Raw genomic sequence first — 13,011 nt, 5'->3', positions numbered from 1 at the left:
CTGTTTTGCCATTGTATGTATTGGGCAGAAAATACATTGCCTATTCTCATATAGCATCTGTCTGCTAAATGTCAATGAACAGAGCTGAGATTCTAGCATAATCTCACAATTCAGTCCAGGGGGATTTTCCCAGTTGAAGATAATTTCTCTCCCTTCTAAGAATCCATAGTAATCCATTTATTCTCCTCTTATGGTATTTTTAGTTTTCTACACACGACTGTAATTTCTTAATAAACATTGCTTTGTAAAAAAACATGAATATACTCTTGTCCTAAAATCTTCAAAAATGCAGACGTAAATTGGAAAACAGAGAGTGCCTCCCAATCCCACGACCCTTCTCATAGGTAACCACTCTTAAGGTATGGGGCCTAGCCTTCATGCAGTTTTTCTATGCATTTATACTATGGGTGGCTAGCCCAAGTGTCTACGGAGGCCTGGCAGATAACATAAATGAGTAAGGGAGGCGGGGTATAAAATAGCTGGGCAGAGTGGAGGCTGAAGTACTGGAGATGCATGGGCAGCAGCTACCCAGCTGCCCCAGCCAGTTATTGCCATATGGGACGACAGGCCCAGTGTGGCAAAAACTTCCTATTTTTCAAGAGAAGTCTGAAATATAGATTTTGAAGGAAAAGTTCTTAATTTTTAAAAGCTGACAACTGAGTCAAATATTTTATAGTCATCCAATTTAAACAAAACTCACCTTCAGCCTTGATGTGGCTGGAGGACAGCTGATGTGTGCCCTTTGATTAACACTGTTCCCCACTATTTGCATACCATTGAATTATCTATACTACTGCATGTACTATTTTCATTATCCCTCTAGGCTAATTTTTTTTTCAAAGGCAAGCCCCTTTCCTTACTCATTTTTGTATTCACTCCATAGGACAAACAATACACCTATCTCCAGACCTCAGTTTCCATCTACCCAGTGTGCCCAAGACGACCCTCAAACTGAAACTAATGAAAAAAGCAAGAACAAAACCCAAACCCAAGCAATAGCAACAATTAACAAAACAATGAGAACAATAAACAACAGCAAGTCAACCTAGGGAAAAAAAAGTATAATTGAGAACTTGGTGGTTAAAATCACCTCCAAAGATGTCACTAACAATGGTCAGTGTAGGCATATTAATACACTAACGCTGTATTGCTCCCCACCCCCATGTCCCCATCGGATATATCTGATTGGCTGACAGCAGGATCCCTCACTGATTGCTTGTTGATTAGCCAGTGGCTGGAACTGAGGGACAGGATTGGGAAGGCACACTCATCCTTAACCTCCGATCTCTGAATAAGTCCCCTCAATGGAGAATTGAGATGTCAATGGGACATTGAAGAGTTAAGTTGATTTAATGGTCCTTTTGAGATCATATCATTTTGATGTACATAGGGCAAAGGAAAGCAGAGAACAGAGATGGATCTGTAATTAGTTTTGAATTTCACCCAATACATCTAGGAAGGACCTTATCGCTTATTATTTAAGCTTTGGAAATTGAGCTACAGAGAAAAGGCTTTCTTATAAAGTTTCCAAGTGTGCTCTGACCTCACCTTATGCCCTAAGTAGGGCGCGTGTTTAATTAGGATTTGCACCAGGGTAGACATGGGGAGTTGAGGGTTAGGACAGGCAGAAAGATATTTAGCCCAGGAATACTTCAACAATGGCTAACTTGTCTCCCCTACTTCACTCCTGCTCCATCCCATTGATTGGAGTGATCCTCTTTGTTAAAAATCTATCATGTCACTTTCCTGCATAAAATTCTTCAGTGGTTCAATTGCCCTCAGATTAAAATTTATATTCTCAACATAACCTAGAAGACACTACATTTTGGGGCTCTTGTTCACATGTTCAAAACATTTTCATTTCAATGTGAAATCAAGATAAAAATTATTGAGATACTTTAAAATTTATGTATATATATATATATATACTGGTAGTGAATCTTTAAAATCTGGTGCCTATTTTGTGCTTACAGCACATCTCAATTAAGCCTAGCCACATTTCAAGTCTCAATAGCCACGTGTAGTTAGGGGATCCTGTATTAGAGAGCATAGCTGTAGACTTAGTCGACTGCCCTCCTGTGGGGCTTGTCTCTCATGTCCTGTGCAGTCACAAAACTTCTGTCTGTCCTTTAGGTAGATCATGCTCTTTCTCACCTCTGGGTCTTAGCACAGGTTATTTCTCTGCCTGGAACGTCTTTCCCACCCCTCCTGTATCTGGCTAGCTCCTGTGTAATTTTCAGGTTTCACCTTCCTCCAGAAAACCTTCTGTGACTTTCCAGATCCAGGTTAGGTGTCTTTCCTTATGTGTTCCCATGTGTTTCCTAAGAAGCATCACAGAATATTTCTTGCTGTGTTCCCAATGCCATTTGCTGGTTTGTAGTTCCTTGTGGACTGTGAGCTGTATGAAGGCACGATTGGTATCTCTGACTCACTAGTTCAATGCCTAAAACATACTGGATTCTCAATAAAGCATTATTTGTTGATTTTCAGATACCCAAACTAAACTTTTATACTTACTTTTGCTGACTGAGTTAACATATGGAGTCAAATGCCTCAAATTTTTCAGAGTTAAAAACTCAAAGTCGGATTGATTTATTTTATAAATAAACATGCCTTAAACTATCTGTATACAGATTTTCCTTGACTTATGATGGAATTTCATCTGATAAACCCATCATAAGTGGAAAATATCATGTTGGAAATGCATTTAATACATCTACCGAACATCATAGCTTAGCCTGGCACCTTAAACTTGCTCAATACACTTACATTAGCCTACAGTTGGGCAAAATCTTCTAACACAAAGCCCACTTTGTAATAAAGTGCCGAGTATCTCACATAATTTGTTGAATATTTTACTAACAGTGAAAACCAGAATGGTTGTATGGGTACAGAAGGGTTGTCAGTGTATCAGTTGTTTACCCCTGTGATTGTGTGGCTGACTGGCCGCTGTGGCTCACTGCCACTGCCCAGCATCACAAGAGAAGATTGTACCACATATGGCTAGCCTGGGAAAAGATCCAAATTCAAAATCAAAGTATGTTTTCTACTGAATTTGTATATTGCTTTTGCAACATTGTAAAGTCAAAAAATCATAAGTTGAACCACTGTAAGTTGGGGACAATTTGTAAAAATAAACAGTACAACCTGATTCAAAGTATTGTACCAATGTGAGTTTTCTGGTTTTGATGACATTTACGGTTATACAAAATGTAATCATTGGGGCTTCCCTGTTGGCGCAGTGGTTGAGAGTCCGCCTGCCGATGCAGGGGACATGGGTTCATGCCCCGGTCCGGAAAGATCCCACATGCCGCGGAGCGGCTGGACCCATAAGCCATGGCCACTGAGCCTGCGCATCCAGAGCCTGTGCTTCGCAACGGGAGAGGCCACAACAGTGAGAGGTCCGTGTACCGCAAAAAAAAAAAAAAAAAAAAAAAATGTAATCATTGGGGGGAACTGGATGAAGTGTACATGGGAACACTACACTATTCTTGCAACTTCATGTGGGTTTTAAACTCTTTCAAAATAAACCATTATTTTTAGAAAGTATCTTCTCAACTTAAACAATTGCAGGCAATCACAAAATTCCATAGCCCACAAATGATTTTGCTTAGTTTTATTAAAATGCTGTGTCCTAAGGGCAAAACTATAAAATGAAGCAGAACATATGAGTGGGAGAGGTCATAAATCAGTTGTTCCCAGACTTTGTGGATTCATGGCACACTTTTAAATATTAGAATTTTGGCAGCCCTCTTGGAGTGACTAGGAGACTAACAACAACATTTGAACAAATTGGGAATGATTACAATGCCATCATTACCGCAGTGTCACAATATCTCCCAGCGTTTACAAAGAAGTTAGTGGTTAGGGTTCCACACCATCCTGCTATTTGAATAGAATTGTTTACTGCCTTGACGATACTCTCTTAAATACTCAAAAGCTCTTGCCCATTTGACCTCACACTTGACTCTTTGTTCACAGCAGGTTAGACCATCATTTATGTTTTCCTGCCTACTGAACTGAACTGTCCGTCAAACAGATGCTGCTGGAACTGTATGCATTTTCAGTTGTGCCCTTATTCAAAAAAAGTCATATTGAGCAAAATCTGGTTGTACCTCTGTGCCAGGCTGATGGTTCATTAGTACACAACAATGCAATGGTTGAGAACCACTTATCTAGATCTACTTATGCTCTTGGCTAATGCAAATTATTTTTATAGAGTCCAGTTAAAACCTTATGTCTTTTGTGGCTATCTTAGACTCTTCCCTTTCCTTTAATTCAGCCTACACCATGTAATCTAACATGTGATTTGTAAACATTTGTGTCATTTTGTAATTCTTTGTTAAATCTGTGTTTTCTCATTTTAGTAAGAACTTGTAAGTATCATGAAGCTAGGAGAACCACCTGCTAGTTATTTTGTGTCACTTCTCCCTTGGCTCCTGAGTGAGTTCAATTCCACTATATCTGTAGATTTAAAAAATAACAATTAGGGTGGGCTTCCCTAGTGTTAAGAATCCTCCTGTCAATGAAGGGAACACGGGTTTGAGCCCTGGTCCGGGAAGATCCCACATGCTGTGGAGCAATTATGCCCATTCACCACAACTACTGAGCCTGTGCTCTAGAGCCCGTGCTCTGCAACAAGAGAAGCCACCACAATGAGAAGCCCGCGCACCACAACAAACAGTAGCCTCCACTTGCTGCAACTAGAGAAAGCCCGTGCGCAGCAACGAAGACCCAAGGCAGCCAAAAATAAATAAAGGAATTAATTAATTTAAAAAATAATAATAAACTATAAAAAATAAAAAACATAGTGCAAAATCTCTTTAAAAAATAACCATTAAGGTGATTTATCTAGATCAGGTGATTTAAACAAAGGTGAGAAAATTTTAATCATGCCTATGGCAAACTTGTGATTAAAAATTTTGCCAACTGTTGTGTAAAAGACACTGTCAAGAGAATGAAAAGCCAAGCCACAGACTGGGAGAGAATATTTGCAAAAGACACATCTGATAAGGGACTGTCATCCAAAATATACAGATAACTCTTAAAAGTCAACAATTAGAAAACAACCTGATTGAAAAAAAGAGCCAGAGACCTTAAACGACTCTTTGTCAAAGAAGACATACAGTTGGAAGATAAGCATATGAAAAGATGCTTCACATCATACATCATCAGAGAAATGCAAATTAAAACAACAATGAGATACCACTACACATCTTCAGAATGGCCAAAATCTAGAACATTGACAATACCAAATGCTGACAAGGATGTAGAGCAACAGGAACTCTCATTCATTGCTGGTAGGAATGCAAAAAGGTACAGCCACTTCGGAAGATGCTTTGGCAGTTCCTCACAAAACTAAATATATTCTTGCTGTATGATCCAACAATCTCTCTGCTTGGAATTTATCTAAAGGAGTCAAAAACTGAGATTCACATAAAAACTGGAACACAATGTTTATAGCAGCTTTATTCATAATTACCAAAACTTGGAAGCAACCAAGGTGTCTTTCAGTAGGTGAATGGATAAATGGGTATATCCAGACAATGGAATATTATTCGATGCTAAACAGAAACGAGCTATCAAGCCATGAAAAGGCTTGGAGGAAACTTAAATGTATAATTACTAAGTGAAAGAAGCCTACCTGGAAAGGCCACCTACTGTATGAGTCCAACTAGATGACATTCTGGAAAAGGCAAAACTATATAGAGACAGTAAAAAGATCAGTGGTTGCCAGGGGTTAGGGATGAAGGAGTGATGAACAGGCAGAGCATAAAGGATTTTTAGGGCAGTGAAAATACTCTGTATGATACTCTAATGGTGGACATACATCATTATACACTTGTCCAAACCTGTAGAATATATAACACCAGCAGTAAACCGTCACCAAGGAAGGGTGTCGATAATGGGGGAGACTATGTATGTGTGGGGACAGAGGGTATATAGGAAATCTCTGTAACTTCTCAATTTTTCTGTGAACCTAAAACTGCTCTAAAAAATAAATTCTTGGGACTTCTCTGGTGGCTCAGTGGTTAAGAATCCACCTGCCAATGCTGGGGACACGGGTTTGAGCCCTGGTTCGGGAAGATCCCACATGTCGCGGAGCAACTAAGCCCGTGTGCCACAACTTCTGAGCCTGCACTCTAGAGCCCACGAGCCACAACTACTGAGCCCATGTGCCACAACTACTGAAGCCCACGTGCCTAGAGTCTGTGCTCCGCAACAAGAGAAGCCGCCACAATGAGAAGCCCGCGCACCGCAACGAAGAGTAGCCCCCACTTGCCACAACTAGAGAAAGCCTGAGCGTAGCAACAAAGACCCAACACAGCCAAAAATAAATAAATAAATTTATAAAAAAAAATAAATTCTTAAAATGCAGAAAAAAATTCTTCTCAATACAGTCACATATCCTTCAGTCACATATCCATAGTTACAATATTATTCATTCAGTAACTATTTATGGATCATGTGCTATGTGCCTTCCGTTGAGTAGGCACTGAATATACAAGAGAAACAAGACGGATGGGGTTCTTGCCTGCATGGAGCTTACACAGGATCTCCTTCCTCAATAAGACCCTAACACCCAAGACATTTCAGTGTCCAAAATACGGGCTGGTCATACACAAATGCTGTGCTCTCCAAGGGCAATCCACCCATATGCAACTTGAGGAGGGGACATGATCGTGCCTGGGATAATAGAATATATCGAATTCGGAATCTTTAGGACATGTTCTCCAGCTGGCTTACACTGCTTCTCATTCTCTTCATTTTGGGTATAGCTTCATTTTTTTTTTCTGTTCACATCCATCCCTTTCTATGCATATATAATAAAATGGTACCCAGTCGCACATGCTGTTTATTAGCCTGCTTCTCAAAAACCCCATAGATTGTAGACCTGTTTCCAGGTCAACAAATACATGGGGTTACATGCACGTTGGAGTCAGAAAACAGAGCTCTCAGCTCTCACACCACCTGGGTTCACGTCCCAGCCTCAGAATTACTAGCTGTGCTGGTCTTGAGGAATTGACTTACCCTCTTTGTGCCTCTAGTCCACCAAATTGGGGTAATAATACGACCTAATTCACTGTGTTACTATAAGGATTAAATGAGAATGACTGTAAAGTACAGCATAAGGACTCAGTTTTAACTATCTTTCTACAGTGATTGTTTTCAAACCAGTTTTTTTTAAATATAACTTTATTTTATTTATTTATTTTTGGCTGCATTGGGTCTTCGTTGCTGCATGTGGGCTGTTTCTGTTTGCGGTGAGTGGGGGCTACTCTTCGTTGCAGTGAGCGGGCTTCTCATTGCGGTGGCTTCTCCTGTTGCGGAGCACGGGCTCTAGGCGCGCAGGCTTCAGTAGTTGTGGTGCACAGGCTTAGTTGCTCGGCAACATGTGGGATCTTCCCGGACCAGGGCTCGAACCAGTGTCCCCTGCATTGGCAGGCAGATTCTTAATCACTGCGCCACCAGGGAAGTCCCTTCAAACCAGTTTAAAGCAACCTTGTAAGAAAATATTTTGCAGAGCCCCAAGTAAAGAAACACACACACACACACACACACACACACACACACACACACACACATACACACACAGAGTGACACTTCTCTGAATGATGCTCGAGTGAGGATCCAGAGTACTGGATGCCCCTCTAGGTATTCTGGAAAAGTGGTTCTCTGATCTTAGTGTATCTCGTCACCAGCTGGAGAACCTGATGGAAATACAGAGGCCTAGATCTGATTCTTCTTCAGTGGGCCTCTGTGTTTTTTATTACCTCCCCAAGTGATTCTGTCCACACAGATAATTGACAACCACAGCTCTACAATTCTCTGCAACACTTTCAAAGCCATTGATCCACATCATAATTTGTAATGACCACATAAACTTCATAGAATGAACACAGACTGATGTAGTTAAGCACTCCACTATTGATGGGTATTTAGGTTGTTTCCATTTTTGTTTTTTTTCGGTTGCAACAGTTCTTAAATGTTCTTACACATAACATATCCTTCTGTACATGTGTGAATCTCTGCAGAATAGATTTTTAGAGATGATATTGCTGCGCCCAGAACATGCATGCTCTAAATTTTGATCAATATTGCCAAATTGCCCTCTGAAAAGTTATATCAATTTACTCTCCTGCCAACAGTGCTGAAGAGGGTACCTCTCTCCTTACCATGTCATTTTTCTCTTAACTCAGGTTTTAACACTGTTTATTTTAGGGCACTGATGAAATCCACATCAGTGACAAGTGGATCCATAAGCACCCAACTGATTACCTTTCAGGAACAGATTCAGCAACCCCATTGATACTCCAGAAATTTTCTTATCAGTGACCTCCTCCATCACATAGCCGAGGCCGCTAATATATATGCTTATCTTGGTATCTCTGGTGTATTCAAAAATATAAGAAATTTTGCTGCTTCTCTTGATTTCAGGCTGAGTTTTCTATTTGCTATGAAAGAGGTGATTATTTATAGTCAAAAAATTCTGAAGTCAAAAAGTATAATTCTCCCATTGCTAGGTTCCTGGATGCCTTCCTCTGATCAGAGCCATATCTCTGAGTAACACATCATGGGAGTGACAGCTCTCTGGTGATTTAGGAGCCTGCCAGATCATTAGAGCATTACCAGTGTAAGGATGTATTAGTGTAACGTATCATCAGCGTGTTATCGCTCTGTGATGAATTGCTCCAAATCAGAACAATGGCCTAAAGAAACTATGAATTCTTTTAGAGTTAGAAATGAAATCTTTTTTTCAATAAGGAATAAATAAATATGAATGTTCTTTTTTCACAGTGGAGAGAGGTTTAAATCATCTGTTTTTGATCTTTTGATTATCCCTTGGTTGTTGTCTAGTTTGAGCTAGAGATGGGGGTCTTCAGGCCAGATAGGTCGGAGGTTTTCTAGCTATGAAATTAATTACTTGTGCCGAGGGAAGGTCGGCATTCAGAAAAAGAGGTTTCTTCACTCCGATCCTTGTGGGATATTTCCCTCTAAGTCTCAGGGTATTTGTGAATAGGGGACTTTTTCATTTGTGCATTTGCTTTTAAAAGGGAACTCCTTGAAAGCAGAGACCATCTTTTTAATAACTTGGTCGATCCCCGCAGTGCCTGAACGCTGTGTGTTGAAATCTTAGTGACGGAGAAGAGAATGTATTCCTCCAAAGCCAGACCTGCCAGGGGAGTCATTCCTTTGCCTGCAGATAGTCCCTTTAGAAAGGGCTCTTTAAAGTGGAATTGTGCCAACGTGAGGGGCGAGAGGTGCTACATGAACTTTCCAATGCCAGCAGGAGCAAAAGAGACTTCTAGGGGAAGGAACGGAATGTGGGTGACCACCGTCTTAGATTTTCACTTAAGACTGGTTAAAACCATAGGCTGCAGAATTAGACTGACTTGGGTTTGAATTCTTGCTTTGTTAGTTCCTAGTTTGGACGAGTGGCTGGACCTCTCTGAGACAGCTTCTTCATCTGTAAAATGGGGATGCAGCTACTAACTGCCTTAGCAGATTGCTGTGATGATTAGATGAGCTATGGCTTGACAAGGGCTATGATACAGTGCCTGGCACACAGTAAGTGCCTCATACATACAACCACACGGTTGTTGTTATTTTTATTATTTTAAAATTTGCTGCCCAGAAGAGAAAAAGCCTTGATGCTTTGACAGCTCTTGGGGATAGCCTTGTGGGCCTACTAGTATTTTCAGACCCACAGCATTTACATTCCATGTTTCCTAGGTAAGTGATTTATCTTCTCTGAATTATAATGCTGTAGCACTTGCTTTGAAAGATCTACTTTCAAATGGGACATTCCAAGAAACCACAAGTACCTGGAAAGAAAACCAAGTTCCAGACCTGATGAGAGAATTTGGAAGTAGTCGGGTTTGTAGTATAACCCCTGGGAGCTTCTGCTGTTGGCACGAGGCGGGCACTGTGCTAAGATTATTGTTTTGGGTCCCTTCAATAATCGTATGAGGTAGGCATTAATATCCCCACTCAGCAGATGAGAAAAGGGAGGCTCAAGCTGTTCAGGGAACTTGCCCAGGGACACACTGCAAGAAGTACGTGGAAAGAGAATTTCATTCAAAATTTTCTGATTCTAGAACCGGAGGTCTTAACTATTTACATGTGTGTTTAATGTGTATTTTGGAATACACACATTTCACATTCCCTGGGTAGTTCTGCACGTTTTGAGGTGTGCAGCCTACCTTGAAATAGATACAAATGGAAAACACCAGAAAATCAACCTCAGCATCTCGGTGGATAACAGAAACACTGGTGACCCTGCAGCCTGGCAGTCAGCACAGCCTGAGTTCACCTAATCCAATGAAGACTTCCAGGGGAGGCATTCAGCGCTGCACTTGACTTTAACCACCCTCTGTAGTCCGCTGTTCATTGCCCTCAGCCTTCGCAGGAATGGCATGCACACGGGAGATAAGCAAAGATGGATTGAAAAAACGTCCTCCCATTTTTGCCCCCTCCCTCCTCATTCCCCCTTCAAAGCAAATTGCAAAGAACAGCTCTGTCCTGATCAGGCATTAAAATGTCATCATAGCACGTAGTTCTGATCAACTTAATCCTGCGGCTTGCTGCTACAGGCTGCATGCACCAGCACGTCAAACTCTGGGTTATGAGAGAACAATCATCTTCTGTGGCCACTGATGTTTTTAAAAGCACATTCAAATGGAATAAACACATCAATGCCAGAGACAATATTTTCAATTATTTCAGTCAACTTTTAATTTCAGGGGGTAGATAGAAAGTAAGTTTGTTGAAATGAGTTTTTCCTGGTCTGTGGGAGTCCTGTTTTCTTTGGAATGGCTTTGGGAGGCTAAGGAGGCCACTGTTTTCCTTGATTTTCTTTTCTTTTTTCTTTTTTGCAGTTGTTTTGGAGAAAAATTTTCCTTGACATGTAGCTGGTTGTTTTATGGCTTTAAGAAATATATTAGTTTATGCATCTGTTGCAACTATAATAATATTGCCATTGGAGTCCAACCCGGTAATAAATCAGGCCATTCCTTTCCGCTCTATACAAATAATTAAAATAAAAATCGACTGTGCCAGTGAATTTGTTCTACAAGCAGAATAGAATTGGGTGCTATAAGTCTAGATATTTTGGTTGACACAGGACTGTATATCTTAAAAATAAGAAACCGAAAGGTGGGAAAATAAGACCTTATTTCATTAGGTGCAATTTATAACATTTATCTCGAAGATAAAGCTGCCTTCCTCAGCTGCCTACTAACTAGGAGCCAGAATTGGAATACTGTGGACGGCTCATGTCATAACATCCTCTCCCCACGCCTTCCCCTCCAACCTCTTCCTGCTCTTTTCTTTCCTCTTTTCCTGCCATCATTAAAAAACAAGTTGAGGTTCATTATTGCAGCTCTGGCAGTAAGAGCCTGTTATTTATGCATGCATGCTTGCATGTCATCTATATTTTTATTCCTATACCACCTTTTTTCCCGAAAAGAATTAAGGCAGCTTACAAAAACACATAATTCAAAATAAAATAAAAATGAGTGAGTCAGAAAAATTGGTGGAAAGGGGGAAATCATTTTAGAAGAATAAAATGAAGGCATGAGATTGACCCACACAAGGAATGCTATGAAGTTGCATACTGTGAAAGGAAGACCATGCGTTTGGCTTGGAGGCTCCTCGTAGGATTAATGCCATAATTCCTAGTAACCATTAGATTAGAAACACATTAATGACTCAGGAGAAGCCAAACTGTGCTTGGTATTGGCATCAGAGAGACTTTTCCCCTCTGGGTCCTCACCAAGAGGACACTATAATTGAGGGACAAGAGTCTTCAACAACATCCTAAAGAAACACAGCGAGGTAGCTGGGGTTTTTCTTATACTTGTATTTCCCTGAAGGCCAATGGCACAGTTCCAAGCAGCAAAAACATTTCTATGGGCGCCAAACATGAAACCTAGACAGGCAGTTCCCTCCTGCCCATGCCTAAGCCAGGAGGAGATCATGGCACACCCGGGTAGTGGTTCTCAAACTTCATTGTGCGTAAGATCCACCCAGCAAGTTTGTTAAACTTCTCAAATGTGAGGATAAGCCAGGTTATGCTGCAGAAACAAACAGCCCCCAAATCTCACGGGCTTGAAAGAGCAAAGGTTAATTTCTTGCGCATGCTACATGACCACTGCAGGTCGACTGGGGAAGTGGGTGGGGAGGGGGTGAGAGTGTCCCTGCTCTATGGCTTTTGCACTCTGGGATCCAGGCTATGGGAGGTTCCATTTCTAAGCTTCCATGACTGCTGAGGCAGAAAAGAGATTGGGGCAAATTACATGTTGGCTCCAAAAGCTTCCGTCTGGAAAATAGGCATGTTACTTCTCAAGTCCATTTGGTCAAAACGAGTCACCTGGTCATGCTAAACTTCAAGGGAGGCAGGAAAATGCAACCCCACCTTGGGCCTGGAAGAAAATAATCTGTATTTTGTATGAGAACCCCAAGTGTTTCCAGTGTAGGGTCTCTGGACAATATTTTGGTGCAGAGAAAGGGTCAGATTATTTATCCCTCAGGAAATCTGCCATAAATATTTCCCTGAATTGGGCTTTAGATATGTGCTGAGTGGTGGTGCATTTGGGGTAACACCCTGACAATACCTGCCCTATAGCTATTCTGTGGCAACAGCTAATACTAAGCCAGAATATGTTTCACAGTCACGTATTCCCAAGGGTAGAGTTGAAGAGCCTAATAAGGACACTTGTGATTTCACGATGGCTCCCCTTCCAAAGGAAAGTAGACCTATTACCTAAAGAATACCTATAGCTTGGGCCAATATCTTCCTCAATAGATAGTTTTGGCTCCATTATAACATTTACCATAAGATCCCACAGTTCCATGCCATAGCCCAGAAGTTCTTAACTAGATGTGAGAGAAGGAATCACCTTGAATCTTTGGGAAAAAAATGTGCTTGAAAAATCTAGGATGGTTCCTGGGTTTATGTATTTTTATTAAAGCTCCATGGGTGATTCTGAAGCATCCACCCTGGTTAAG

This window comes from Phocoena phocoena, chromosome 20 (assembly GCF_963924675.1).
Source record: "Phocoena phocoena chromosome 20, mPhoPho1.1, whole genome shotgun sequence".
Lineage (NCBI taxonomy): Eukaryota > Metazoa > Chordata > Mammalia > Artiodactyla > Phocoenidae > Phocoena > Phocoena phocoena.
This window is presented reverse-complemented; position numbering follows the sequence as displayed.